The 27,204-nt window shown below is 41.2% G+C and overlaps 1 long non-coding RNA gene across 3 annotated transcripts in view; it reads left to right on the top strand.

Moving 5' to 3' along the window:
• LOC311257052 overlaps positions 1–21,882 on the top strand; it is a 92,468-nt gene extending 70,586 nt beyond the window's left edge. For 2 of the 3 annotated variants that reach the window (XR_014622566.1, XR_014622567.1), the window contains 2 exons: positions 20,168–20,370; positions 20,484–21,882. This is a non-coding gene — a long non-coding RNA (uncharacterized lncRNA). The remainder of the gene's footprint in view (positions 1–20,167; positions 20,371–20,483) is intronic. The other variant, XR_014622565.1, reaches the window with a different exon arrangement.
• The last annotated feature ends 5,322 nt before the right edge of the window (positions 21,883–27,204 follow it).

The following is a 27,204-nucleotide window of genomic DNA, read 5'->3' as shown; positions in this document are numbered from 1 at the left end:
AGCCGGCATCTCCACCGCCATCCCCTCCACATACTGATATGAAAGTCTGATGACAAACATGTAATGTGAATGTGATATGACAGTATGTAGCCTATGACACGCACAAATCTCAACTTATCTGTGGGCTGCTGAAACGTTAAAGCAACATCATGTAGAAATTGGCATTTTTGTGCATTTTGGCTCCCGACTAATTTCTCAGTACAACACCGCCGTTGTAAATACAAATCCCAGGTCTGTAACAATCTGTCAGACGCAATGTAGGTGCTAACTACAAACAAAATTCAATAAATCATAACAGTGTTACGTGTTGAAAACTTGTATCTTGAAGTCAACATGTGTGTACCGCTGTGATCCGACCCTCTCACTGAAGTTACGCAGTGCAGAAACAAGTGATGGGGGGGCGGAGACACCATTCACCCGGTTACAAGACACTGTACCATCAACATGATTTTGAACTTACTTTAAGGTGAAAGGTTACATAATGTTGCTTTAACTGCTAACATTTTATCATGGGGACTGGGCTGGCACTACTAGTATCAGCGCTGACTGAAACCTGTCAAGCTTGCACCCTTCCACAGACGACTTTCTGAAAGTCACAACTGCCTGCTTCTATTTTAGTGCGCAGGGAATAATCCTATGTTCTAGGTATCTGGAGGAGGCAGCGAATCAAAAATCCACCCCGTCTGCACAGAGCGTTTCTCACAGTTCCTTCGGGTCCATTAATAAAGTGGGACATGGCTGAGGTAATCAGCTCTTGTCCTCAGCTTCACTCCTGTGTCTGATACGTGATCTGTACTGCCGATGCTGTTGTGAATGCCATTGTTTTTCCTTCAGTTATGTAATTGACAGAATTATGCAACCCATCTGTGCAACTGGGGTGTGCCTCAGAAATTTTAATCTGCAACAAAAAAGAACACATCCCCTTGGAAAATGCAGCGCCTTCAGCGTAACAAATACAACTTCACCACTCTGCGCTGAGAGATATCAGGTCAATGCCAAAACAAAATCTGATCTCAGAAAAACAGCTGTGTGTATGTGTGGATGGGGAAGAGAGAAGAGTTTACTGTAGAAGCTGACTCTCTTGTTCAAAATGACAAAATATCTGAAACTTTTAAGAGCACCAGCGTGAAAACATCAGCTATAAATTAATCACTAAAACTACGCATATACTGTATTTGACTGGTATTATTACCACTTGATCAAACGCATCATTAACTATGCTCTGTACAATAACTTCATTCAGAATATAATCCCATCTGAGAGGCCATGAAGAGACCCCTCCCTCCAGCTCATTACCACACATCTGTACTGCAAGTACCAAACTGTGCTGTTTTTCTCCACGAGTTTTGAAATGTTGTACATTTATTTCCTTTTATCGACGCGTAAAGTAAAGATGCCAGCATGTAACAGAATAACACAGAGTAAACGGATCAGGAGCCAGCGTGGGCTGTTGGTAATGCACACGCACGTGAACAAGATGCCAGAGGCAACGTGAAGTCACTGACATAATTATCTAAACACGTTTTATTATTCATCTCGGTAATAAAACAGGCCTCGCCGTTGTTGCGCGTTGTAAATCCACCACGGAGGATGCCTATAGAGCAGATCTAGATACGATCGATCGGATCTGATCAGATTGATACTAATTGACGCCAGAGTTTTATTTTATTGGTTCAGTTTAATTAGTGGGCAGCCTGAGCAAGGATGGAGGCTAATAAATGTCTTTTATAGTCCCCTGAGAAAGCCAGATGTTGGGGGTGGAGTGGTGGTGTGTGTTGTGTGTGTGTGTGTGTGTGTGTGTGTGTGTGTGTGGGTCTCCTCCAAAGTTAAAATGAAACCTAGGCCGCAGCAGCGTGGAGGACTGAAGTCCCCGTGTATTCAGGCTCACAGATCACAGAAGTTATGAAAGACTGCTCTTTGATCATTTCCATTTCTAAAATAATTTCCTTTGAACATTTCAAGTCACTCGTGCTTTTATTTATAAAGCCTATTTAGACAATCAAGGGGTTGAAAATAATTAGGCTCGCGTGCACATGAGTGCGGACATGTATTCCCTTTCAATCAGTTAAAAACCAGCTCTGTTAATTAAAGTTCTGAGCTGTTACTCTGCCCAAATAATTTTCTTATTAGCTGCTGCATTCCTTAGATCTGTTGTCAGCAGAGTGTATTTTCTTGTGGTTGCTCCTTTTCTATTTTCTTTTTTTTTTCCCTTCTCACAGAAATCCCACTGACCCATATAGTTGATCTCATTTTTGAAGCGTATAATATGGATTCCAAGTAAAGAGAATGGAGACTCTATTATTAGTCCCATTTGAGGTGCACAGCCTCCTTCTAGGTGCTGCTCTGTGTTGCCGAATTCCCTGAGTGAAGGCATTACCATCTCATTTGGGTAAGGGTGAGATTACCTCATGCAACTGAGCTGTTTCATCACAGAAAATGGAGGGGAGGGGGAGGGAGGAGGGTGCGCGGGGCTGAGCTGTCGCCGCCGACTGTTTATACGGGCGGCTGAAGGTAGAGACGTCCCGGATACATTTCACAAACATCACACATGACAACTTGTGATGCCACCTTACTGATGTTTCCCTTGAAAGGTCTCTCACTAACAACAACATCCTATTGATCCGCGCCACCATTTTAACAACCTCCTCACACCCTCTCACACATGCACACCTGAGTGAGTATGGATTGAAAACGTTAGCAGTTAGCGGCTAGCTTTTTTTTTTTTTTCACCCACCGTCGTCAATTAGGCCCAGTCATTGTGGGGAGCGGCCCTGGAGGAGGAGCGCGGGGAGAGAGTGATGAAAATCAGCAGTGTAAATAACGGCTCATCCCTCAGTGCTGAATTAATATGCAATACTTACATTTTTGTGCTGATTAAAAGGCTGTGGCACGTGATGAGCTATCAAAACAAGAAATAGAGTACTCGGATTAAAATTCTGCTTTTAATTGGATAGATGAAAGGAGCAATTAGTTGCAGTTGAGTTAAGTTCTTTTTTTTTCCCTCAGTCAGCTTGTCCTCATTTATCAGAAAAAGGGAAATAATAATAATGATGCATTTTAACCATACTCTCTTCAGTCTTAACATTTCTGGGTTAAAGGGCTTTATTTACACTAATGTGGCCACTTTATTAGGCACACCTGTGAAAATTAAATCCCGCCTTTTGCAAAGTTTATCACGTTCGGGTTTTGCTGACACTGACGGAAACATTTGGAAAATCATATTTTTCTTTGTTTATCGATGAGGTCATAGTTAAAGATGGTGTACTGGTGTTTTGTACTGAGAGGTTATTGGTATGATCAGGAACGTCAGTTAGTTCTCGTCCTCCGTAATATTAGACACACATCTGAATACAATGCAATACAGTACAATACCATCACAACTATGACTTAAATGCCGAGACATATTATTTAAATAACATCTCTACTGAGTTATTATAGGCGTCATGTAAGTAGACTTTATGGCAGTACAGGTGTATTGGATTGCTTTACACTGTACAGGTGTGTCTATTAAAGTAGCCAGTAAGTGTATTTCTTCTTATTGTGATGCTTCTCTCTGTGGTTGTGGTGTAAAACTGTGCTGTAGAGGTGAGAAGGTCAAACAATGATTTTTTAGATTTAGATATACGCACAGTTGCCAGTTGATTAGGTACATCTAGCTAAAACTAATGCATTCCACTAATGTAATGGTAAAACTTCCCTCTAAGTCCCCTTATGTAGCAGTTATAGCCTTTGAATGAATGTTTATAACACACTATAATATAGTTACAAGCAGATAAAGGAGCATTGTAATGGTTAATTAACACACAGTGTTTGCCCATGATTGTAACTTCTCCTATGATTTGATGTTATTACAACTCTGTTTTACTGTATTGCCAGTCATTATCTGTTTACACACCAGTATCCATTTATGTGAGCTCGTAGGAGTAGTGATAGATGCATGATTCACACGATTTCAGGCGGTAAACAGCAGACGGACAACAACTTCTGGACGGCACAAGAGATACAAACAGTCTTATGGAATGGCAGGACGACAAAACGTAACACACATGACGATATCGCGATATATTGATGTCATAGCGTTTATAAAGAAAGGAATAAAATACATTAAATACAATTATTCTGTTTCTATTATATAATGTTATTCCCTCCACCAAGGAGGTCATGTTTTCAGCCATGTTCCTTGGTTGGTTGGTTGGTTTGTCAGCAGGAAAAGCTACCGGTTTTCCATGAATCTTGGATAGAGGATGGGTCTCGGCCCAGAATAGACCCCATTAGCTCTTGGTGCGGATCCAGAAAAAGGGATGGATCCTGCTATTTTTTCTCACTTTCTTTAGCGTAGGGAAAATTTCCGTGAATTCCTCCTCAGAGGACAATGAATGTAACATATTGTAACTTTAGACGTCATTATTTCCGATGCCTATATTCTCTGCTGGCCTCACCTACAGTCATTTTTACCGTCCTGCTGGCATCCACTTAATGATATCTGGTTTGCCGTCTGCTTGAATCTATGTGAATGCAGCATTATATCTACTTGCATGATGGGTTACAAACCATTTACTAAATGTTTGTGCACTGTTTATGTATTGTAAATAGGGGGCAAAAATGACCACGACTTCTCTTTAAAACAGTTTCAACGCTAACTGGACACCATCACCTTCATGAAGTTTGCGTCTCCTGCAGGGCTGCTGTATTACTGCATTAGTTTGAACCTTATAAAGCGACATCTGAGTGAGTATGCTTCACTCATTTTCTGTTATTCTTTTGGAAATAACTTAGAGTACAGGTTTTAGTGAGAAGTGAGAAGTCCTCCATTTTCAGACATCTCATGGGTCTTGTGCAGTATAGATGACACTGTATATAAACAGCCAACCCCTTCAGTTTCTCTCCTTCATGCTGGCTAGCGGACAGAAAAAGAAACCTTCTTCCCACTTGTTGGCCTCCATCCTGCTCAGTCAATATATGTGTTGCATCCATACTGATTATTCTGTACATTTCCTAGCCGTGAGGCACTTGTTTCAGGGGTGTACAGTTTCAAACAGATGATGGGGCGGCTGTTGGAGTCGTCCGAGGGGCAGGGCTGCTTTGCACTGTTAAAGAATATGTTTCCTGTTGTGGAAAAAAAAAGGGGGTGAGATGACCAGTGGTGTCGTTGTGTTATTGCGCCGACCTTACTCATCAATCAGAAATCAAAGCTTTGACAGTTGCCAACATTAAAGGGCTGCTGCTGGTGTGTCCTGTGCCAAGAGGCTTCTTTCTGCTGAGCATATTAATACACTGTAGGTCACAAGGAGGCTCATCATCACTGATCATGAAGGGAAGGAGAGATACTCCTGAGCCACACCAGGCATGATTCCAGTCAATATTCATACTGGAACATACAGTCATCAAAGACAGTGCAGTAGTGGACCACTGAAATGATTGAAGTGGTGTGAGACTTTTTTCTTCAACCAGGATTTTTACAGTAAAAGAATTTTAGAAAAACAAGACACACGGAGAAGAAAAAAAAAAATAAGACATCACAAGTTTAATTGAGGGATCCATTCCAGCAATATCTAAACAAATAAATAAAAGATTATTTTTTACTCCAAGTTTCGACACATATACAGATTATTCCTCTGGAAAAGTCAAGCTTTACTTATTGTTGGTAGACTGTTTGCATGTTGCCTAAATGCCTGCAGACAGACTTGTATTCCAGGCTGATTTGGGGATTCGGCTTCAGAAATAAACCTCACATTAAAATAAATAAATAAATAAATAAAAATCCAATAAAAGTAACCAGGATGTCACAGCTGCCAGTTGCAGGCTGCGTCAAACAAAAAAAAAAAAAAAAAAAAAAAAAAAAAGAGGCAAGAAGAAACTTTTCATCCTGTTTCCACTCATCTGCGTTTAGGTGTGCGCACTATGTTTTTCTCCGCCCCGTTTGGGATTTTGATTCAGGCAAGATGTCTGTTTATCTGAATAACCGGCAGATCTTCAGCTGAGCCTGTTTTGCATTCAAAATCGTGTCTTCAACATCTCAGGGAAGTCAGGTTAACAATCAAGCTAACTGCTGTAACTCTCTTTGATCTGACACACGTTAATGCTCTGTAATCTGCACCAAACATTACAGTTCATTCTTTATCTGCACTGAACTGTTTGACAAAATCTGAGTGATTTTTTTTATTTTATTTAGTCAACACTAAAGTAACTTAAAGTATGAGGGGTAAACAGACATGTAGATTTCAAAGTGTGCATGTCATGTTTATTATTATTTATTTATTCAAAGATTATCACTTTCAGCTGTTGCGATGAGCCTGCCTATCTGCGCGGGCTGGTCGTGCTGTTTATCAGGAGTGAACGAGCACAATTCATTCATTCATCTGAAAATATTGGCGCCACAAAAAGTACAGCCTACTGCTGCTTCACAGCATCACCAGTGCCGGTTGGCAAAGGGGCGGCATCTTTTCAAGATTGAGATGGAGCCACACATCAAATCCCCAGTTAGACAAAACATGTGCAACACAACATGCATGTTCCATGAAGTCAGCAACAAGACACTCTGAGCTGGCACCACGTCCCGAGCTATGTAGTTTATGCCTTTACCAGCATTTATAGTATCTTAATTCTTATGCAGAGGCTGTGATTTAGCCTTTTTTGTCTGTACCAGGACATGTTTATGGGCTAATAGGCCTTTGTTAGTAGTACTCTATTTATTTAATACAATTGTAGTGTGAACAGAAGGAATAATAAACAGGCTGACTAAACATACGATTCTTCTTTTGGGCTGAGAAAACCCTGTGTAAGGACACAAAAGGGGGACGTTTCCACTGCGGAAAGTAAATTCTTTTGAAGTGGAACTAATCATCTGAGGGATGGTTCTCGTTGTCCTAACAACGCAGCTGAATTGGAATGAGCCTCCTTTTTTGTGGAAGATATGTTTTCTTTTTTTCATTCAGAACTGATGATGATAGTAGTTTCACGCCCTGTCCACCCACATTGTCCGTCCAAACTTCTTTGCAGATAAGTCTTTACTTGGAGACGCCGAACACACGGCGGGTGACTCTTGGACTGTGACGTCAGCCTCACTCCTCTGTCTTCCAGCCTTTACGCTTTTTAATACCGTTAGAATGAAAAGGGAATCTCACAGCAAATCCTCTCCAATAACAGTTCTTTCTGAGAGTGTGAAAAGATCAAGACTTTTAAACATACTCCTATATTATAATGTACCAGTCACTCTTAAGATACAACTGCTGCAATGTTTCATGTTTTGGATGCATTTAACACAATTTAAAGTTACATATTTACAGTGTACATTTTATTTAAAAATATTTTAAACATTTTCCATTTTGGAAATACTCTCATCAGTTTCATCATAGTGTAGAGATAGGAAGGTAAAACAGTAAAAACATTCTGTAATAAGTGGCTTTAATGCTCTTGTTTCTTTTGTTGTTGTTGTAGAGTAACTTGAATGCAGCAATTAAAGCTTTATTTGCATTTCTCCAGTGTAAAAATCTGAACTAGTGCATCTCCCTTCATCTCTTCCGCATTTAAAAAGCTTTGCAGTTTTATTTTCTATTCATTACTCGCTTCTTACAAATGGAGATTTGAATTATTGTGTTGGGTTTATTTTTATAACATCAGTGGACTGAAGATGGTCGAAGGTGTGAAGGACTTTGTTTCTCATCTCAGTGAAATTAACCTCAAATTAAGATAAATTAAATTAAATTAAAAAGTGACCTTAAAGAAAACACTTTATATGAAGCCCATGTCCATAATGCATGATAGTGTATTATGAAAACACTTATAATGGGTTTTAATGCCCCTTTAGAGCTGTATTATAGCACTCTTGGCTATTCCTAATGATTTATAACAATAATCATAACTCATTAACACTGCCTATAATGCGTTATAATATTAGTTAATATATTAGTCTATTCTTACATTGTACATTGTATGTTAGTACCTGTTAAACATTTTTTAATGACACTTAAAGCAAACAATGGCCACTTATAATGACTTATAAGCAGCTTCTAACATATTACATCTGCCTATAACGCAGGTATTTCATTTCTTTACTTAAAGCACTGAATGACTTTCACAATCAATCACAATCACATTATAATGCATCATAATAGTGATTATAATGTGTTACATTACTCTGAGAATTTCAAAAATAGTGAGTGACCAGCAATTGTTTAATCAAGTATTTATACTCTATACTCTATAACTCTTAAGTCATTATAAGATGCTTTATTATGTATTATTATGATTGTTATAAAGCATACTGAATATTTATGATAGCTTATAACACATTATAAGTATGTTTATACTGCTTCATAGACACTGGCAGTATAATGATTATTTGTATAAATTATTATTGAGAGTATTCATGAATGCTTATAACTAACATTGTACAGTACTAAAAGTACACTATAATGCGTTATAAGTATGTTTATTATGTGTTATAATGCATTATAGACTTGTGCAATATAATGATTATCTGTATAAAGCATTATGAATATTCATGAGTGCTTATAACTAACATTATACAGTGCTATAGGTGCATTATAACACATTATAAATGTTTATAAAGCATTATAGACATTAGGGTGATAATGATTGTTTTCATAAAGAATTATGAGTATTCATTAGCGCTTATAACTTTGATTATACAGTGCTACAGGTACACTATGACAAATGTTTATAATACATTATAAACATTTGCAAATATAATGATTATTTGTGTAGACCATTATGAATATTCAACAGTGTTTATTATTATACAGTGCCATTGGTGCATTATAACACATATTATAACACATATATACATATAAATACACACACACATATATATACACATACACACACACACATTATAAGTATGTACATATTCAGCTTCATAGAAAGTGACACCGAAAAGTAGAATAAACGCTGCACAACAGACACTCAAATAAGGTATAGCAAATCAAGCTATCCTTTGTGGTGGCTTAGCTGCTCGTTTATGATAAATTATGTGAACTATTCCTTCCTTACATAGCGACATTGCTATTAGCAAAGTGAGAGAAGACTGACTCTCATGTTCTTCTAACCAGAGATAGCACATCTCATTTACAAACCAAGTAAGCAATTATTGGCTGGAATGATGAGGTCTCTGATTGACTGCGACAACTCCTTTGTCTGCAGCTCAAGGGATGTAACTGTCCGGGGTCCCTTCATACGCCCTGAGGGGGTTTAGAAAGGTAACGTTGGCCCTCTGACCTCAGACCGAGAGAATTCCAATCTCTTACCGTTACTAAATCTTTATCTTCACACAGGCTGCATAGCTTCGCCTCTGTTGAGTTATAAACTGTCTGTCTTTTCTGCTAGTCCCGCAGTCATCCAGCCGTTTTATTGTCTCAGTGGGGGTACAGAGTTCAGGCAGCAGTCATCCCCAAAACAGAGGTGAACTGTTTGGGGAAGCGTCTTGACTACTGTGCTAACTTATCATTCAGTCCTGTCGAGGGCTTTGAAGGAGGACAAAAACACACACACAGGGTGGATTCTTCATTGTAAGCTAGTTGTAGATTCTAGTGCGCGGACAGGATAAACAAAAATTCTCCTTGAGGGGCAAATAAAGCATTTTGAATAGAGCTGAACTAAACAAGCCTTTGTTGCTCAGGTGAAAGTTTAAAATATTCACCTTTTTTTGTCTCGAGCGAACAGATAAAGATGGTAAATATGGTCATCGGAACGGAAACGTTAGCATCAATTATCAATCAACTCTAAATGAACCATAAATTAAGATTTAACCAGGCCCCAGAACTAGGACATATTTGTACTATTCATACTTTTTCATGGCTCTATTCAAAGCTTTCCCACTGTGTTTCCAAGCTTATTATACATGCAAACTTCTGATGGCTATAAAAGTCTCCATTATTTATACATTCCCTCCTAGATGATTTATTAATTGCAATTCTTCCCTTTGCAGAGAAGGACAACCGAAGAACAATAGGTTTCAGATTGATGTTGTGTTGAAAAAATAAAGTCTCAAATCAAACAACTTTTCAACCCGCCACAATAGCAGCCTGCTGGCAGTGAAGTCATGAATGTAGCCGGAGATTTGGCAAACAAATTAGACCCAATACGAGTCTGTGTTGATAACTGCAGTGAAGTATTTGTATTGCTGAGAGGCAGGTGGCAGCCAAATGAACAAAGTCGCTCTCAGTCAAAAAAAAACACCAATTCGAGCGCAGCGCAGACTTGTACTCAGCAGTCGCAAATCTGCACGATGTTCAGTTAATGCAACAGCTTTTCACACACCAGTTTAAGTGTATTTAGGCTGCTGATGAGGGATTTGGCAGCAGCATGTTCTCCGTGATGTCACGCAGGGTTGCAGTGACAGGAGGAGACAACTCCGTCTTCCTCCGCCGAAGACAATAACAGCAGGAATTAGCTTTGCTTTAAAAAAAAAAAAAGAAAAGAAAAAATGGTGAAACAAATGTTTGAATCCGTTTTGTCTTGTCACTGTCTGCCTGCCGTACACTGCCTGCTCTGCTGAAGCTTCACTATAGCACACTAGCACACACACACACACACACACACACACACACTGTTAAGGACTGTAGCAGGTTACAGCAGGACACAGCACATAAGCTCATGGCACACTTGAATGTAGGCCATTTTTAGTTCTTGTTGGTTAGAAGAAATTCAGCCCTTTAGAGGATACAAACTTAGAATCCTCAAAGAACCTAATTTCTTCTCTCCAGCTGGAAATCGCCTCTTTTAAAGCTCATTGAAGGCTCGCTGTATTCTCTGCTTGAATGACGAGGCGGATGTCCTAGAAACGCAAAAAGCGGTTAGCGGTGGCGATGTTTGGAATTTTTCCGCAACAGAGCGATTGATCAGTTGTTTCGCATTATCTTCGTATCTTCCAAATATCCCTTGGCATGCTTTGTCATTTCTACATGCCATGCGGTAGCTGGTTGCCATTGTCATCATGGCAGACTGGGAGCCGGGGAGAGGACGCCAGCGCCGTGCCAGTTGGCTCAAGTAGTGAAAACACAAGGCAGACACAGCACGATTCTAATCTTTATCGTTCCAGACACGAAGGTCACTTCTGTGGCGATTGCAGTTTTTATGCAGCCCATTAGTCACAAGTCAGACTCCACGCACTATGTGTGGATCCATATAACCACATACATGAGGCTGGGACTCTCACTGCTTTTTCATCACGAGTGTGTTTACATGAGTTAAGTGCAAGATTCAGCCAGTATACCCTATTAAAGTGTTGCTTTTCCTCTCGAATTAAGGAGAAAAGATTGAGGTCAAGTTATTCAGACATGTTCTGCCGTGTTATGTAACAGTGGGTGAGCCAGATCCACTCCGATGATCAAGCAAACAGGAATAGCACAAGTCTGTTATGAAGATGTAAGCTGCATTCGGAAATGGTAAATATGCGATTGCATATTTCTGCCACATTTCTCCCAGGATTCACTTACGGCGTTATAGAGATGTAAGTAGGAATGTTTGTTCACAAGCAGATCGTGTTGTTTTTATTCAAGTCGCCACCGTTTCTGTTACAAACCAAACAAACGCTGCTCTCGTCTTTGCTGTGCTGCATTCGCTGTAGCTTCCAACCATTAAAAAAAAAAAAAAAAAACGTGTGCATCTTTACTTATTGTATAGCTTTATCAGTTCTCCCGCAGCTCTCCAGCCTGTGGACCTATCCTCCTGGTGGTGCTTTGCTCGATAGACAATAGTCCTGCAAATATCAGGGGCCAAGTCATTATCTTCTGCTCAGCAGGTGTAGACATTATTGGAGTGTTGAACTAATGATATGTAATGAGCTCTCTGTGACACATGTCTAGCCACCCTTACTATCATGGGGCCCATTAATGGATAACAGCATCGTAATTAGCTTCGTTGGGAAGCCAAACCTAAGCTTATAAATATATCAAACTATATTTAAGTTGTGTGCGCGGTTTCACATGCTGTGTGTTCCTGCACGGGGCCAGAAAGCGAATTAATCCCACTTTTACGGCTGTTTGGTGGTTTTAGATTGTGCATCAACGTGGCGATGTGTGCATACTATGAAAGCACTGATACTACACGTAGTACTCACACTGCTGACAAAGTGCCCCTTCTAGGTTCGCACACATGTACAAGTAACGTCTGTAACGACTTTTTTCTCTTTTAAACAAACACCAAGGAAATTATTCCACGGCTAACAGAGGGCGAGACGTTATTTGTTAGCGTTTTCAGTGTACTCGGTAAATTGAAAGCCCAGGACACAAATACATGGCTGTCTTAAAAATTTATATTGGAAATGGTTTTGATGTTGTACCCCACTGCAAACACTTTCAGCCTTCTGCAGGTCTCCTAGCAACAGCAAACAAAGGCAGGACCCATCTCAAGTTTCCCGTGGAGCGGCCAGTCCGGCGTGCCTTTGATCTTGACTGGGAAAATAGCTGAGTGGGCACTACTCGCATTTGTCTTTCATTTACTCCAGCCCCCCTCCCCGTCCCTCTCCCAAAATGTTCCCTGAAACAGCCAAATCTTCATCTGTCCCCAGCAACCAACACCCCTCCTGGATAATCAACCATAGCAAAGGAAGTCATTGAAGCACTACAAAGTTTAGTTGAAATTGGACGTTTTTTCGTTTTTTCCGAGCAGAGTTGCTACCTTTATCAGGCTGTCATTTGTGGCTCCTCCGTGCACGAATGTGAGTGTGTGAACCAAGGTGGTGTTTTATCCTTTGTTACCATTGTCTCAGTGTAGTCTCGCTGTTGGATTTATCAACCTGTGTCCCACAGCTTCCAAATGAAAGCCTTAATAAACACAATAAACAGCGCCTTTAACCCCGTCTTTACAAATGTTTTCAACTTCATGAACTTGGACCGAAGTGAAAGTACTACTTTTATCCCATAAACGGCCACTGTGCCCACAGAAAAAGTGGGCACACACAGTGGATTTTGGGCTGCAACAGAGCGCTCTTATTTTGAATTCTACATTCAAGCAAACAGGAAATGGAATATTTTAAACTAATTTCTCTGTGTTTCATAATTTCATAATGCTTTCTAAATATCAAAATATAAATAAGTCCCTCATTCTATTCACGACCGAGGATAGATAGGGCAATGTATCTTAAGGCTACTGAATGTTATCTTTCTGCAGTGCTCTGCTCCGCTTTCATCCAAAACAGCTCAGACAGCTCAGGAGATTTAACAAATTGAAGTGTTACACACTGTTTTGGTGTAATTTACTGTAATTGATGTTTCTATCTAGTGCCGAGGCCTTCTAAAGCAATTGCTTGTGTTTGTAGAGAGACATGCAGCCCAGTGGGGTGTATTGACTCAGGCTGTTGACTAATACTGCTCCATTGGCATGTTTTAATGCTCTCCCATTGTTTGACTAACACACTCCTCTGTAAAGCTAAAAGCATACCTTGCACACTGCTTGAGATGGGGATCAGGTCCATGCTTTCTTAAAATTTTACAATGTTGCAATGAACTGGAAATAAAGAAGTTTTCCTTTGGTGTGAATGGGTCAGAGTGTTCTTCCTAACCTAGTTCTTTATCCGCACTTATGATCTGGGTTTAAGGCACATCACTCTGCTCAGCATAATCTCCCCCCCTCCTCTTGTTGATTTCTGAAGTTATGTTGTCTGTTCGATTGTACATATTGACTTTGAAATGCAATAACCTCGTTAAGAAATTACATGTACAGAACAGCATGGGCAGACCCAGTAATTTGGTTAATGACTCCCTGTTTATCAATATGAGTGGCCTGGTGTGTTTGAGCATAATTTGATTCCATATTCACGGCGGTGGAAGACGTATTCACATCCTTTAATATACGTAAGTGTAGCAACATCACAATGTACAATTACTTCATTTCATACTCCATCAAGTCATGCAGTATTTTCTGCCAAAGTTACTCAAAGTATTAAAAGTAAAGTGGTTAAAATACTTGTTATGCAGACACATGGTCCATGTGAGTGTTATCTGACTGTATTTCATATTAACAGATATTTCAGCCTGGGAATCAGACGCTGGTTTGGGCGATGCCTGGCTATAGATAGTTCACACTGATGCAATAATATGTAAGATGCATTTTAGTGTTGTAGCCAGTTGAGGTGGAGCTGATTTTAAAATATGTTATCAGATCATCTTATGGTTTATATGTACATTCATGGTAAATATCTACTAACTATAGCTGTGAAATAAATGTAGTGGAGTAGAAAGTATGATTTTACCCTCTGAAATGTGGCAGAGGACAAGTATAAAGTTGCACAAAATAGAAATAGTATGATAGTACCTGTAAATTTTATTAAAGTATAGCACTTGAGTCAATGTACTCAGTTTCTTTCCATCACTGCACAGGGCCGCACATAAGGGGGAGAGCTTTGTGGGGGCCCAGCTGCTACAGGGGGGGCCATGGAGGCAAGCAATAATCATGTTTATTTTAAAGATCCCCTACACACACATATAAGGGGAAATAAAATCAATAAATAATGCATGTCTTTAATGGGTTTTGCAAAAAAAATACAATCACCACATTGAAATCCATAAAATGGCATCAACCCCCTCCCCCCTTATTAAACATCCCAGAATATATAAATATGCAAATCAAATATTTATTTCACAAGTTTAACTGTTGGACACAAGACGTCTCCTCCTTCACTGTGAAGTCGATCCACAGTGTTTGTACACTGGAGGCTTTAAGCTTTCTAAACTATTTGCGATGTCACAGATCATACATCTTAACATCTGACTCCAAAGAGCACAGAGAAAATGTACATTTTCATTCAAGTGAAAACAACTTCTGCACATACATCATTCTGTCATTCTGCACAGTGAGACATAAACATTCAACTGTACGACCAAGAAGAAAAATCACATTTCTGACCGGAGGGATGACTTGAATATATTAAAATGAAAACCGCATTTTAATTTAAAACAACATACTCTCCATTTCTTGTTAAAATTGCAAAAATTAATTTTTTCTAAATTCATTTATATATTTATATGAAACATATTTTAACATTATTATTTTTGCTTTAGTAAAATGTAATCTGTTTCATATTTCTTTACATCAAAATGTCAAAAGTGTGCTGCTGGCGTCCGGCCACATGACCTCAGAAATGTGCTGATCAAAAGTAACTGCAGTGGAGTGAATTTTATTGCTATGCCAGGAACTCCACATAAATCGGGATGCCAGAAAAGAAAGGAAAAGAAAAAGAGGGATCTGGCAGGAGCCTTAGACCCAAATATAAAGTAATAATGACCAACTTTTTTCAGTCAGCCAAGAAAGCTGCTCCCGGCCAAGCTGAAGTATCGAATGATGGACGTAGGAGGCTAACGTTACAGCTAGCGCAGCCAAGAGATAAAGCAGATGTGTGGAGGTCCCATTCACTGGAGGAAGATCGTGTCACTGTGTTGGTGTAAAAATCTGAACAACAAATTGACTGATGGGAAACAGACATTAAAAAACGTGGGCAGGTAGGATCAGAAAGAGACAAGGTACATTTTCCTTCCTTCACCAAATACGTGAGCTTTTAGGACACATCACAAGAAATCATAATTACGTCTGCCAAGGAGGTTATGTTTTTGCCCGTGTCCGTTTGTGTGTTTGTTGGTTTGTCAGCCGGATTACACAAACACGACTGAATGGATTTCCACGAAACGTGGATGGAAGATGGATCTCAGCCCAGAATAGACCCCATTAACTTTTGGTGCGGATCAGGATAAAGCCAATAGTTCTCACTTTCTTTAACATTGCGTCATAGGGTGTTTTTAGAAATGTTCATTAATTTCTCAGGGAAGAATAAAAACTAAATAAATCTTGATGTATTTTGGTGGATGGTATCAATGAGTGAGTACAATTTGATGCGGATCCAGATAAAAATCTGAATATGTTTTATTTGACATTGAATTGATTAAATCAAAGGGGACTGTTGGGCCTTGGCGGAGGAGTGCACTCTGCTCAATGCCAATTATGTGCTATTTTTGAGTGGAAGCTCAGACGCCTTTATAAAAAGCTAGTAAGTGGACCTTGAATTGAGATAAGTTTGTAAAACTATTGGTCGAGTTCAAGAATGAACTTTTACAGCCATATACTTTTCTCTCCGGAGTTACTTTGGCTTTGTTGCTCCTGCCTGCACACTAGTTAACACTCAGCTGCAATTTAGCAACTCTAACCCATTTTCTGTAAAAGTACATGTAAACATAACCACAGCAATTAATCAAAATACTGCAAAACATTTTAAATGACTGTGTTCTGTTAAGTAAATTCTGCGCGAGTGCTATTTGTGTCTTTTTCCGGCTCCCTTTGGAGAGAAGAAACCCCACATTTCTCTTCTGTTACACCGATGCTTGTTTGCGAGGAACACTAGCTGGGACCTATTTTAGTTTGTCAAAAAACAAGGCAGCAGAGGAGCAGCTTTTTACATTCCTTAATCATCCTTTTATAGAAGTGTGTATGGTTTTGGGTTGTTACATGGAAAATAACTGTGAAAAAATTGGGTCCCACCTCTGCCTTCAACCGTCTGTATCCTCCCCTGCACACACTGAGAAGCCGTACATTTATTGCCTCACAATATTCAGCGCTATATTGCTCAGCACTAGACCCAAAACAGAAGGGAACGCCGTTAGCAGCGTGGCACGGGATTATAAACAAAAGGTTGTGATCTACTACAAAGAAGTGCTCAGATGAGCAGACCCTCACCTTTCATGCAGTCGTGTGACCTTGAAAGGCCAAAAAAAGATTTGCTTTTACCTCTCACCTTCAAGAACTCTTTTCTGACTAAAAGCGGAAGAAGAAAAGAAAAACATTTGAAGCGCGTCTTTTTCATTCGCTACCAAAAACCCATCGGAACCCATTTTAGCATATTTATTTATAGCATGTTTCTGATTCAGTATCCTGCACCAAGCATCCTCACATTACCCCCTGACAAAAAATGAAGCATGTCTTCATGGTTGTCTGCACCGAGCCCCACACAGAGTTACACCCCTCTGATAACTGCATGTGCCATCTGACTCTGACAACAATGCTGGGGTGTGGAATGTATTAATATCCTCCTGAGCCCTAAGCATGCACATTTACTGTCACCTTAATTCATCAGTTTACAGCTTACTCACAGTGGGCCTCCTACCTTTACGAGGACGTTTATGTTGCCTGAAAACTGCATCATCCCACTAATGCTGAACATACAGACCCTTTTAAAGAAACTGGAGCTGGTTTATAACACTATTGTGGCGATGCGGTGTGTCCGTGTCACAGAAATATCACTCTAAAGGAGGAGGCACTTGAAATATACTCGCATAGTCACTGTAAAGAGAGCTGCTCTGTAACATTTCCCTGACTGCTGCCTCTGGTAGCTGTGAATTGCAGAGCTTCATAATGAGATTCTCATAAATAATGTAGGTCAACAATTACATAAGGTCATGTTGTTTGCATATGGATATTCGTACAATTTCATCATGTGAGTACAACCATATTTCTCAGGTTTTCCCCTCTCAATAGATCTTAATATTACACATTGGCTGAACATTTTGTTTCACCAGCAGCACTAAGGGCGAGGCGAGTATGAAGACGTGTATTGGCCAGACTAATTAGAAGTTATACTTCCACTCCACTACATTTTAGAGGCAAATATTCCACTTTTTACATTAATTTGATGACTTTACTAGTTACTTTTCTGATTACGTGCCCCATTGGAGCCAAATGAGTGCAATTTAACTTGTTATGAAACTTGTTTTATAGACAATCAGATAAATAAATAAAAAAACAGATTCCAAATATCAGAAAAATGCTCATTATCAGATTTGATAATTGGCTCGACCCATGATTTACAGCATATGCATACATGTAAATATATGCATAATTTACTTTTACTTTTGATACTTAAGTTCATTTTTGCAAGAAAAATACTTTTGATACTTGAGCACATTTAATAGCTTTGCTCTAGTGCTATTTATATGAGTGATTTTCACTTTTACTTTTTGCAAATGTAAATAAATAATAAATAGATAATTACTGTTGTTTAAAGTACCCAAATGTCCTACGTGAGTAAAAGTAAAGACATCATGTTTGAATATTACTTTGGTAAAAGTGAAAGTCACTGTTCCGATATCCGATAATCAGCATTTTTCTGATTATTGGACTCAGTGTTTTGTTTTTTTTAATCTCATTGTCGATAAAAACTGTTAATTTAAACATGCACTCATTTGGCTCTGGTGTATCTAAAGTTAAATTAATGTGGTGAGTAAAAAGCACAATATATGCCTCCAAAGTAGTGAAGTAGAAGTATAAAGTACCAGAAAATGGAAATACTCAAGTAAAGTAGAAGTACCTCAAAATTGTACTGAAGTGCACTTCTTGACTAAATGTAAGTAGTTACAGGACATTCCATCGTTGTAATCAATAAATGAAAAAGCAAACTAAAGCAAGTTTATAGTGACCAAAAAGGTACAGGCTGAAGCCGACACTACTTTATTACAGATCCACTTTGATTTATACACTGAAGTTTGCTTTCAGGGTTGGAGGTAGAAGTCTCAGAGATGGATCGACAAAACCCAGACAAATTAAACCAACACTATCTTCACTGCTTAATACCTCTAGAAATATGTGAGTAAATAGGTTTCGTTTTTGTAATTTGGGTGAACTGACCCTTTAACACAAAAGCAGCTCACTGCTTTAAAACTTGCTGTGTTCGCTCTTCAAGTTTTTTTCCCCTTATATTTCCCAGAGTATATTAATCTTCCTTCGAGGGGCCGTATTGTTCCTGAGTTACCTTAATGTTTCTGCTCATTTGCAGATAAATTGGTGCCAGTCACACTACGACCAGATTGCAAAAGAGCACCGTTTAATTTCCATCTGTGAGAGAGCATGTTTCACTGTGGAGGTGTTTAAGAAGAGTTTTGCTCATTTGACTGGTGCAAACCCACCTACACTTGTCCCAATTCGCCGTAACATGAGTGTAGACCATTGTCCTAGCAGCTATGGTTCGAAGCGTCTCTTGGTCCTTACACGTAGAGCATAGCGCACTCCAACATGCTAATTCAAGTTGGGTATAGCCTATGACATGACATGAATTCTGAATGAGATTCTCTTCAAAGTGTTGGAAGCAAAACTGCATCCATAGATACTGAAACTAGCATCAATCAGCATTTTTTTACACATGCATTTATCATGTGATGTGCTGGATGATGCTACAGAGTGTATTTAATATGCTGTTTATCATTTAATTTTCCACATTTCTGAAGTTTTCCTGAAATGTAGGCTCTCACGCCTACACAGAAACAGGAGTAGTATACATTTTCACACTTTAGCTGAGGTCTGCAGTCATTTTAACCTCTGAATATTTTTTTCTCACCTCCGGAGCACTGCGTTTGAGTTTCCTCTTCCACTTCGGAAAAGCGAGTCCGCCGGACTCTCTGGAGACGTAAAGACTGAGCAGAGCCCCGCATGCCTATTTAGAGTGATGCAAAGACATGTTACACCATCTCAATCTGTGTCAGCCTATATGCTATGTACACTTGGAAGAAGCCGGTGTCTGTTTGTGCCATATAGATGTGTCACCTCTTAAGTTTATGACATTTCTGGAGAGAAAAAAACAATCATGGCACAGACGGAGTGGGGGTGGGGTGGCATTTGTCAGTGCTCTCATTGGGGTTCAAAAGTAGAATGCAAAATGTCTGTCTTTGTCTAATCCAACACATTTTATTTTTGTAACTGAGAAATCTGTTCAGGGACCCCAACATTTTTTCCAACTGTCAGGGTGTCATTTGTCAGAAAAAAAAAAGTGAAACTGAATTGCCACCCCCAGTCCTTCTGTATGTTGTGAGGTTATTGCTGCTTCAAACATGCAAGGTGGGGGTGTGTAGGGGACGCACACGTGAACGTGGCGACCTGTTACCTCGAGCGCACACACTTCATGGTCATTGTGCCGTCTTTGGCCGATCTCCTGACTTCCTCTCTGACACCGCCATGCCCTATAGCCTCATCCTCCATCAGTGAACAATGACTTTTTAAGGAGCCGAAGCTGTCGGACTGGAGAGTATTGTCCCTCATGATTGAGATGTTAACCTTCAGGGCAGCCCTTTGCTCTTTAGTGTCTAATTTTTTCACCCCTCTTCTGCCTCTTCTCCTCCTCCTGCTTCTTCTTCGTCTTCTCCCTTTTCCTCTCCCCCTGGTTTGTCTCCGTTAGCAGCCTGCACACTGAGACCGTCGAGCCATTAGTGAGTCCCAGCACTGATAATGAAGCCACAGAGGTGGTCTGAGCCAGTGTGGCACAGGAGCTGGAGCACAGGAGGAAGGTAGATTAGGATAATTACCTGGCCACGGGGGGATACGACGAGAAAGATGTCTCACTTCCTGCGGTCCTCGATCGGAGGAGTGCAATATAATCAGGTGCGGCACCTTTGGCTCAGAAAGGAAAGAAAAATGAGATCCAAACATTTCTAATGATCAAAATGTGAATCTAATTTTGTTGTGACACTGATTGCTCTTTCTCTGTTTTGCAGGTGTCCTCAGCATCCCTCTCGCTTTTATGTATGTATGTATTTATTAGTTGTTTTTTGCAGCTGTGGTTTGGGTCTCACACATACTGTACCGAAATCCTAAATATCCACACTCAAGGAGACTTTGAAGAGCCTATGAGGTCAGGTTTTAAATTATGGTCTGCGCCCACACCAGGCTTTCTCTCCCCACTCCTGTAAATCCATTTTCCACACAATGCATTTCAAATCAAAGCAGCGTCACCATAACACGCCTTAGGAAACATTAAGCCATAGTGCATTACTTTCATGTATGATAGCATAGCCCCTGTATGCTTTGATGTGCTCACTTTTTTTAATGCTTTATTAATAATAACACATTGGCTCCTTCTCACACCAACATCAGCTTCTGGTGCTCCTTTTCTCTCCTCCTGAACTACATCCCTCACTCCCTCCATGCCTCAGCTCCTTCATCCCTCCCCAACCCCTGAGCCTCGTCTCGGGATTGGCCCGCTTGCGTTTGGGAGGGGGGGGGGATTAGGGGGACTGACACGGGCCTCGAGATGAAGAGAGTGACAAAGACCTATCAGAGGGCAAGAGAGAGCGGGGCGCTGCATCATCATTGGCTGCTCTGGAAATCAGACACGTCTTCATTTCTTCCAACCATCCTCTCCAAGTGCCCAGCTTTCATTTCCACGCCCGGGGAGGGAAGCAGGGAGAGGAATAGAGAGAGAGAGAGAGAGATGAGAGAGAGAGGGAGAGGGGGTGGGGGTCAGGATTAGAGTTTCTGTTTGCGCATTTAAACGTGTGTGCACATGTGTGTTTGCTCGCATGTTGCATGCAGTAAACATCTTAGAGATACAGAGGGATGGGCGCGGAGACACTGATAGCACTCACCTCCTCCAAAGCTGGCCAAAATACAAATGCTGGAGCAGATTTGTCGCTGAGCACGTTCCCTATGAATGGGACGCCTGATTCATGTTAAAACCTACTTAGGAGTCAGATTTCTCACTGATTTCTAGCATTATTTCAGCTTCAGCACGGGATATTTTTCATTAGTGTTGCAGGAAAAGGTATCCCGAGGCACACAATGGCTGTTCAGTATTTGCTGATATTTTCTTTTCTGACAATTTCAAAGCAATGTTGGCAATTTACTGGATCACTTAGCAGCTGCCCACATTCATGTGTGTGCACGTGTGCACATAAAAACATCCGCTGATTAGATTTTCTGCTTTTGTGTTTTCCTTTTGTTTGTGTTCCTATTTGATATTTCTCTCTGTTGTGTGGCATAATTGGATCTTGATACGTGTTGCTGTATTATAATTTCAGCCCACAACTTCTGCAGCAGCTCCCCAAGTCATTTAAATGCAATCTTTGGTTGTATTCTGTGAAAGAAATAAATGCATTGATACACTAATGTAACTCATTTATGTTTATTTTATTTGTTTTTACAAATGTGCTCAATGCAGCTACGTTTCCAAATGCTCTGCACTGACCTGCGTGTATTTCATTTGTCACGCAGCATGTTTGCACACTCACACCAGTGAATCAGTGTTTTGTCACGCACAGATTTGACAGCATTTTGCAGTGGAAGCCCTTCCTAAAGTTTCCATATGAAGCCTGTTGAGCTTGTTCTGCAGCAGACTGTTGTCAGTACTCGCCTGCTTGTTAGGATGCAGCCAGTTGACTCTGGCGGTCTGAACAGCGATATGATGGGAGCGCTCTCCTCCTCGCCCGTAATAGGTCTGCTTGGTCTGCTGGCTCTCAGGGGGCACCTGGCTCCGCTCCCTGCCATCTCTGGCCCAATCGATCGCCGAGGCCATCTCAGCGCAGAGACCGGGGGTCAGCTTCAAAGGCCTCCTGCCCACTTCCTGCCACCTGGTGTTCCACTTCGGACAAAGGGTACATTTCCTTTCCATTCCCTCCACCCTCGGTTGCCCTTCCGAGAACAGGTTAAGGACATGGAGCCGGTACAGCTCCTCCCTGTGATCTCCTTCAGCCTCCTCCCCAGTCGCCCACACGGGGAGAGAGGGTGAGAGATCAGTCCCGTTCAGACGCCACACAATCACACGAGCATTTGATGTGAAAATCTGTTTTTGATTCAATTGTGGCCTAAGATACATATCTCTGTGAATATGGAGGTGATCTGGTCCTTTTTTAGTTGGCTTACATGCTCATTTTCATGGTCTGATAGATGTCAAGTGGACTTTAATCTCTAATTTTGATTTCCATCAATTCATTTTCAGTTCAGTGACAGAATAACCACATCGACACAGATTATTATTCGTTCATATTTTTAATCAGACATTATTCATAGCAGAAGACAGTACGATACAAAAGTTAATAAAGGTAATAGCTTGTTTATAATGATGCATTAAATTAAGTGAACTTCTTGGCTCTCACTTGAAACATGTTTCATTATTAACTGATCAACAGATTTGCTATGGTATGAAAATCTCTATCTCTCCTTCCCTGTTGGTCAAGTAACAAATGGCAGGGCTATCGAACACACATTTTATCTCCATGAGGGCTGTTGGACAATTAGCTCCAAGAATACATATTAATCAATCGCGAATTTTTGAATCTGCTTATTAAGCCCAGCCATTTTTTTCCCCTCCAATACATTAGCAGATCTCAGTATGTCCGCTACTCTTGTGAACAGGGATGAGAAGGAGATAGAGGGAGAGGAAATAAAGGTCTGACGAGTTTGGCAAGGAGAGGATGGAGGCTGAGACAGATGGCATGAAGTCTGCAGCACTCTGGCGTGGCTCGCCTGGTGCTAAAATCCTCCTCTCTCACATTCCAACAAATCCTACCAGGAGGCTGGGGAGTCTGTCACACCACTCCAAGGATCCACACGGCTCCCCCACCCTCCCCTACGCCCCCTCCGCCACCCCATCTCCTGCTTCTCCTCTGTCGCCCTGGCCCAACATGAGCCTCTGACCACTCTGCATCACATTCCTGCTATTTTATCCTCGCATGTGTATGCTTTCACACATTATAGCGTGTATAGAGGTGGGTCATTCAGACCTTTACAGGCCTGGTGAGATAAGAAGCAGCAGCAGGGCGCGCAGATACGGAGAAACGACCGTCTCGACTGCTCTTATGGAACGGCTTAATTGAGAGAGGTGGCCTTTACTCTCACTCCACTGTAAGAAATCTTATTTAGTAAACACTGGGACAAATCATGGGCTGTACAATCCATTTATATCAGAGGAAGAAGACATAAGAAGCTTTTTGATTAGTTTCACCACAGCCAGCATCAGGCCGTGGTCTGAAACAGCCCAATCTCAAACCAAACACACATATATTCCAAGACTCCCTGTGGGCCTTACAATCCAAAGTGGACAGTAAGTGTAGCTGTGATTACACACATAGCAGCACCGACAACTGGATCACGGGGCTCCTTGTGACATCTTCATCTCCCAAACACTGCGCTATTAGATTTCCTTTGAATTTACGAGGCACGCTTTCTTTTTTCCCCATCTCAAACTGGTTCATCAAGGTTCATCTGGCTCATAAGAACAGTCTAATTTATTTTACACTTCGCTCTCTCCCCATGTCTCTTTCGCGCTGTCTCTCTGCCTGCCTTCTGGTTGTTCTAATGAATGACTTCTGAGATGAGGTGCTGCTGTGAGGAGGTCACAGGGGGCTTCAGAATCACATTACTGTTAATGATAATAAAAAGAACAATCTGTGCTAAACCTCTTGGATGTCCTCTCCTCTCTCCCCATATGGAAGTTATGTTTTATCTGCTGTTGTTTTGAATGTCTCCAAATGTTTTTGAACTAGAGCGTGTGCAATTAAAATGCACAGTAAATATTGTTTCCGTGTTTTTATGCAAGCATTGCCTACTGACAAAAGGCTGCTCTGATAAAAGGTATACAGTGGTGCACCATCTGGGTTACAAAGTACATCCCCAAGAACAACATCAGGCACATCTTAGCAACATGGTGCTGCATGAGGAAACATATTCCCTACGGTAGCTTTTTAAGTGCACAATGCAAAGAAGGCTCAAAATGCAAACACGACGTCTAACATTGGACAAGGGTTATGCAGGAGTCGGGCTTTATTAGTGTAACTTTTCGCACCAAGGTTACAGGAGGTCCAACTCTGTTCAGTTTAAAGCAACGTTATCTAACTTTCTGCAGAACTGAAGTTGATTGTTGAGTCTCTTTCCGTCCGTCCACCCATCATCTGTAATCACTTATCCTTTGCAGCATCGTGGAGGACTGGACTCGATCCAAGCTAACATTGGGTGCGTGGCGGGGTCCGCCACTCTCATGCCCAGATTGTCAAATACCAACCGAAATCTAATTCCATGATCGGTTCTTTGGCTTTTGGACACGAACCATCAACCCAAATCTGGGAATGAGTCTCAACAATTGACCATCTTTTTCCAGAACTGCTTTAAAAGTTACACAGTGTTGCTTTAGATTAAAGCAATTAAGTGCAACCTGTCTTTATAAACAAAGCTGTCGACGCATGCACTGATTGGTCACAACTTTCTTTATGTTTACATGACCTTGTGTAGGTTCAACACCAAACATAATAAGCACTGCATTTCTACAACTCGATCAAACAGCAATGAAAGAGCTCTGACTGTCTCAGCTTTAGATTCAAGATTGTGTAACAAAACTCCAGTTGTAGTTCCAAAGAAAAAAAAAACTATATGAACAAGTTAATAAATAATCAAGCCGCAAAAATAATATTTTCATGGTGGAATGTGGAGGATGAGTTCACAGCTGTACCTGAGGAACGAAGATGCTTCCTTGGCCGATGGCACGGCAGTGACATGCAGCATGGACAGACTGTGGTGAGGGTGGCAACAAACAAACAGACAAACAAATAGATAAATAAATAAATAAATAAATAAGAAAAAGTTTTGAGATGCAAACAGAACATATTTCACCTGCCACATAACAACACATCTGGCAACTATGATCAAGTGTCATCTTGCTGTGCAGGTATTCAGGCCATGCTATCATCAACACCAACAGTGTTTTTTCTGGGCTTGTTTACATGAATCTGACATTCACAAGCGGATCATCAGTGACTTTCTCTCCCGCCACCACAGAGATAGAGTTGCTGGCTGTCCTTCCTACGTGGCAGGGCAGCGTGGCGTCCCTAGGCTCATTGGCACTGCAGCTGTCACCCACAGGATGGGAAAGTGGCAGGGTCGATGGCTCCGTGGCGTGGCTTCTGGCAGCACCCCTCCCTTCCTGGCCCGGTGAAAGGGCAGAGATGGGGAGCCCAGTCTCTCGGTGCATTGATCGAGGGCCAGCCCTCCATTAGCCACTGTCAGAGCTAAAGGTCAGCTAAGGCCAACGGATGGGTCCTGCGTGCGCATCCTATGGAGCGACTCATTCTCAGACCCAGGGAGCGAGTCCTTGTCACTTTGGTCTGTGCTGCCCCCCGCTCCCGTGGCCACATGACGATGGCCGCTCCTCTCAGAATAGTATACCGCTCCCTGATGGGTTCACGCGGGCAAAACTCACTCCAATGTCCCCCTTTTTGTTTGATGTCAGCCACATTATGCATTATTGTTGCTTTTAGAGATATTAAGATTTGCTGCCAAATCAAAAGAGCCTTCCTTCTAATTTTCTCCAACAGAAATTGCTTAATAAATGAGCAGGCCCTGATTTGCACTGATGATCACACAGCAGCACAATTGCATCAAATTGCTCACCCAGAGATGGTGCACCACATCGTGCTCATCAATGAGTGGCAACTACTGCCTGGTGTGGTTTACATTAATGCAGCCAGGCTGTGAAAAGAGGGATAATTGTGGTGCTAAATGCTGCAGCGGCTGACAGGATCCATTTCTTGACTTGTCAAGGGCAGCGGTGATAGAGAGGGCTGTGCCGGGGTCCACGCACACACACAGGCAGATGAGCTTATTTGCACCAACACGTGTGCACACATGTGGGCACACACACACACACACGCACACGTAGGGAGACAAAATCAGCCACACTCCACATAGAGATGATTGTCTCTTGCCTCTGTCAGGTTGTGCTTTTTTTCTCCAGCCATGGAGACCTCATCCTGGGAAATTGAGCAATTTCTGATTGAAAACAGTGCCGGTAATTAGAGCACTCACTATTTGTAACCACTTGGCATTGCATTAGTATGCAAAGCTGGCAGCCAGCTTATCTTAGGGAAAACGTTTGTTTCCTTAATTGCCCTCTTAGGACAAAAGTGAAGGGGGTGGGTGGGGAGGGAAGAGAGTAAAATGTTAACGTGCTGCAGTAAGAATGGAGACTGGTGTGTTGAGGGGATGTGACTCCCTGAACACAGGGGTTAAACTCCACTAATAGGCTGCATACAACACACATGGGCACACACGCAGGCACAGAGTAACAGTGGAGCACTCATACACCCACATATGGGCACACACTTGCGTTGGCACATGGGCACATGGAGGCTACAGACAAAAAGACAACTATGGTGAGCGCACACATTCCAGGACACACACAATTAGGCACAATTAACTCCATAGACATACTGTACGCTGCAAAACGGGACATGTAAAAATAACGATTCGGCACACTAATGAATTCAATGACCCTGCCTTTAAATAAAGAATTCATTAAGACGTGAAGCAGGAAAATGATTAAATAAATACTCAAACTCGCTCCTCAAACATGTGAGTCATCCTCCCTCGTCATCTGTGGGACGTAAAGCTTTTCCCTGTATGGTTAAACATGTTCAACAGCTCATTCCTACATGGCATCTGACATACTTC

Source organism: Pagrus pagrus, assembly GCF_965226575.1.
Source record: "Pagrus pagrus genome assembly, chromosome: 5".
Lineage (NCBI taxonomy): Eukaryota > Metazoa > Chordata > Actinopteri > Spariformes > Sparidae > Pagrus > Pagrus pagrus.
Note: the sequence above shows the minus strand (reverse complement) of the source record. Positions and strands in the feature narration are given on the sequence as shown.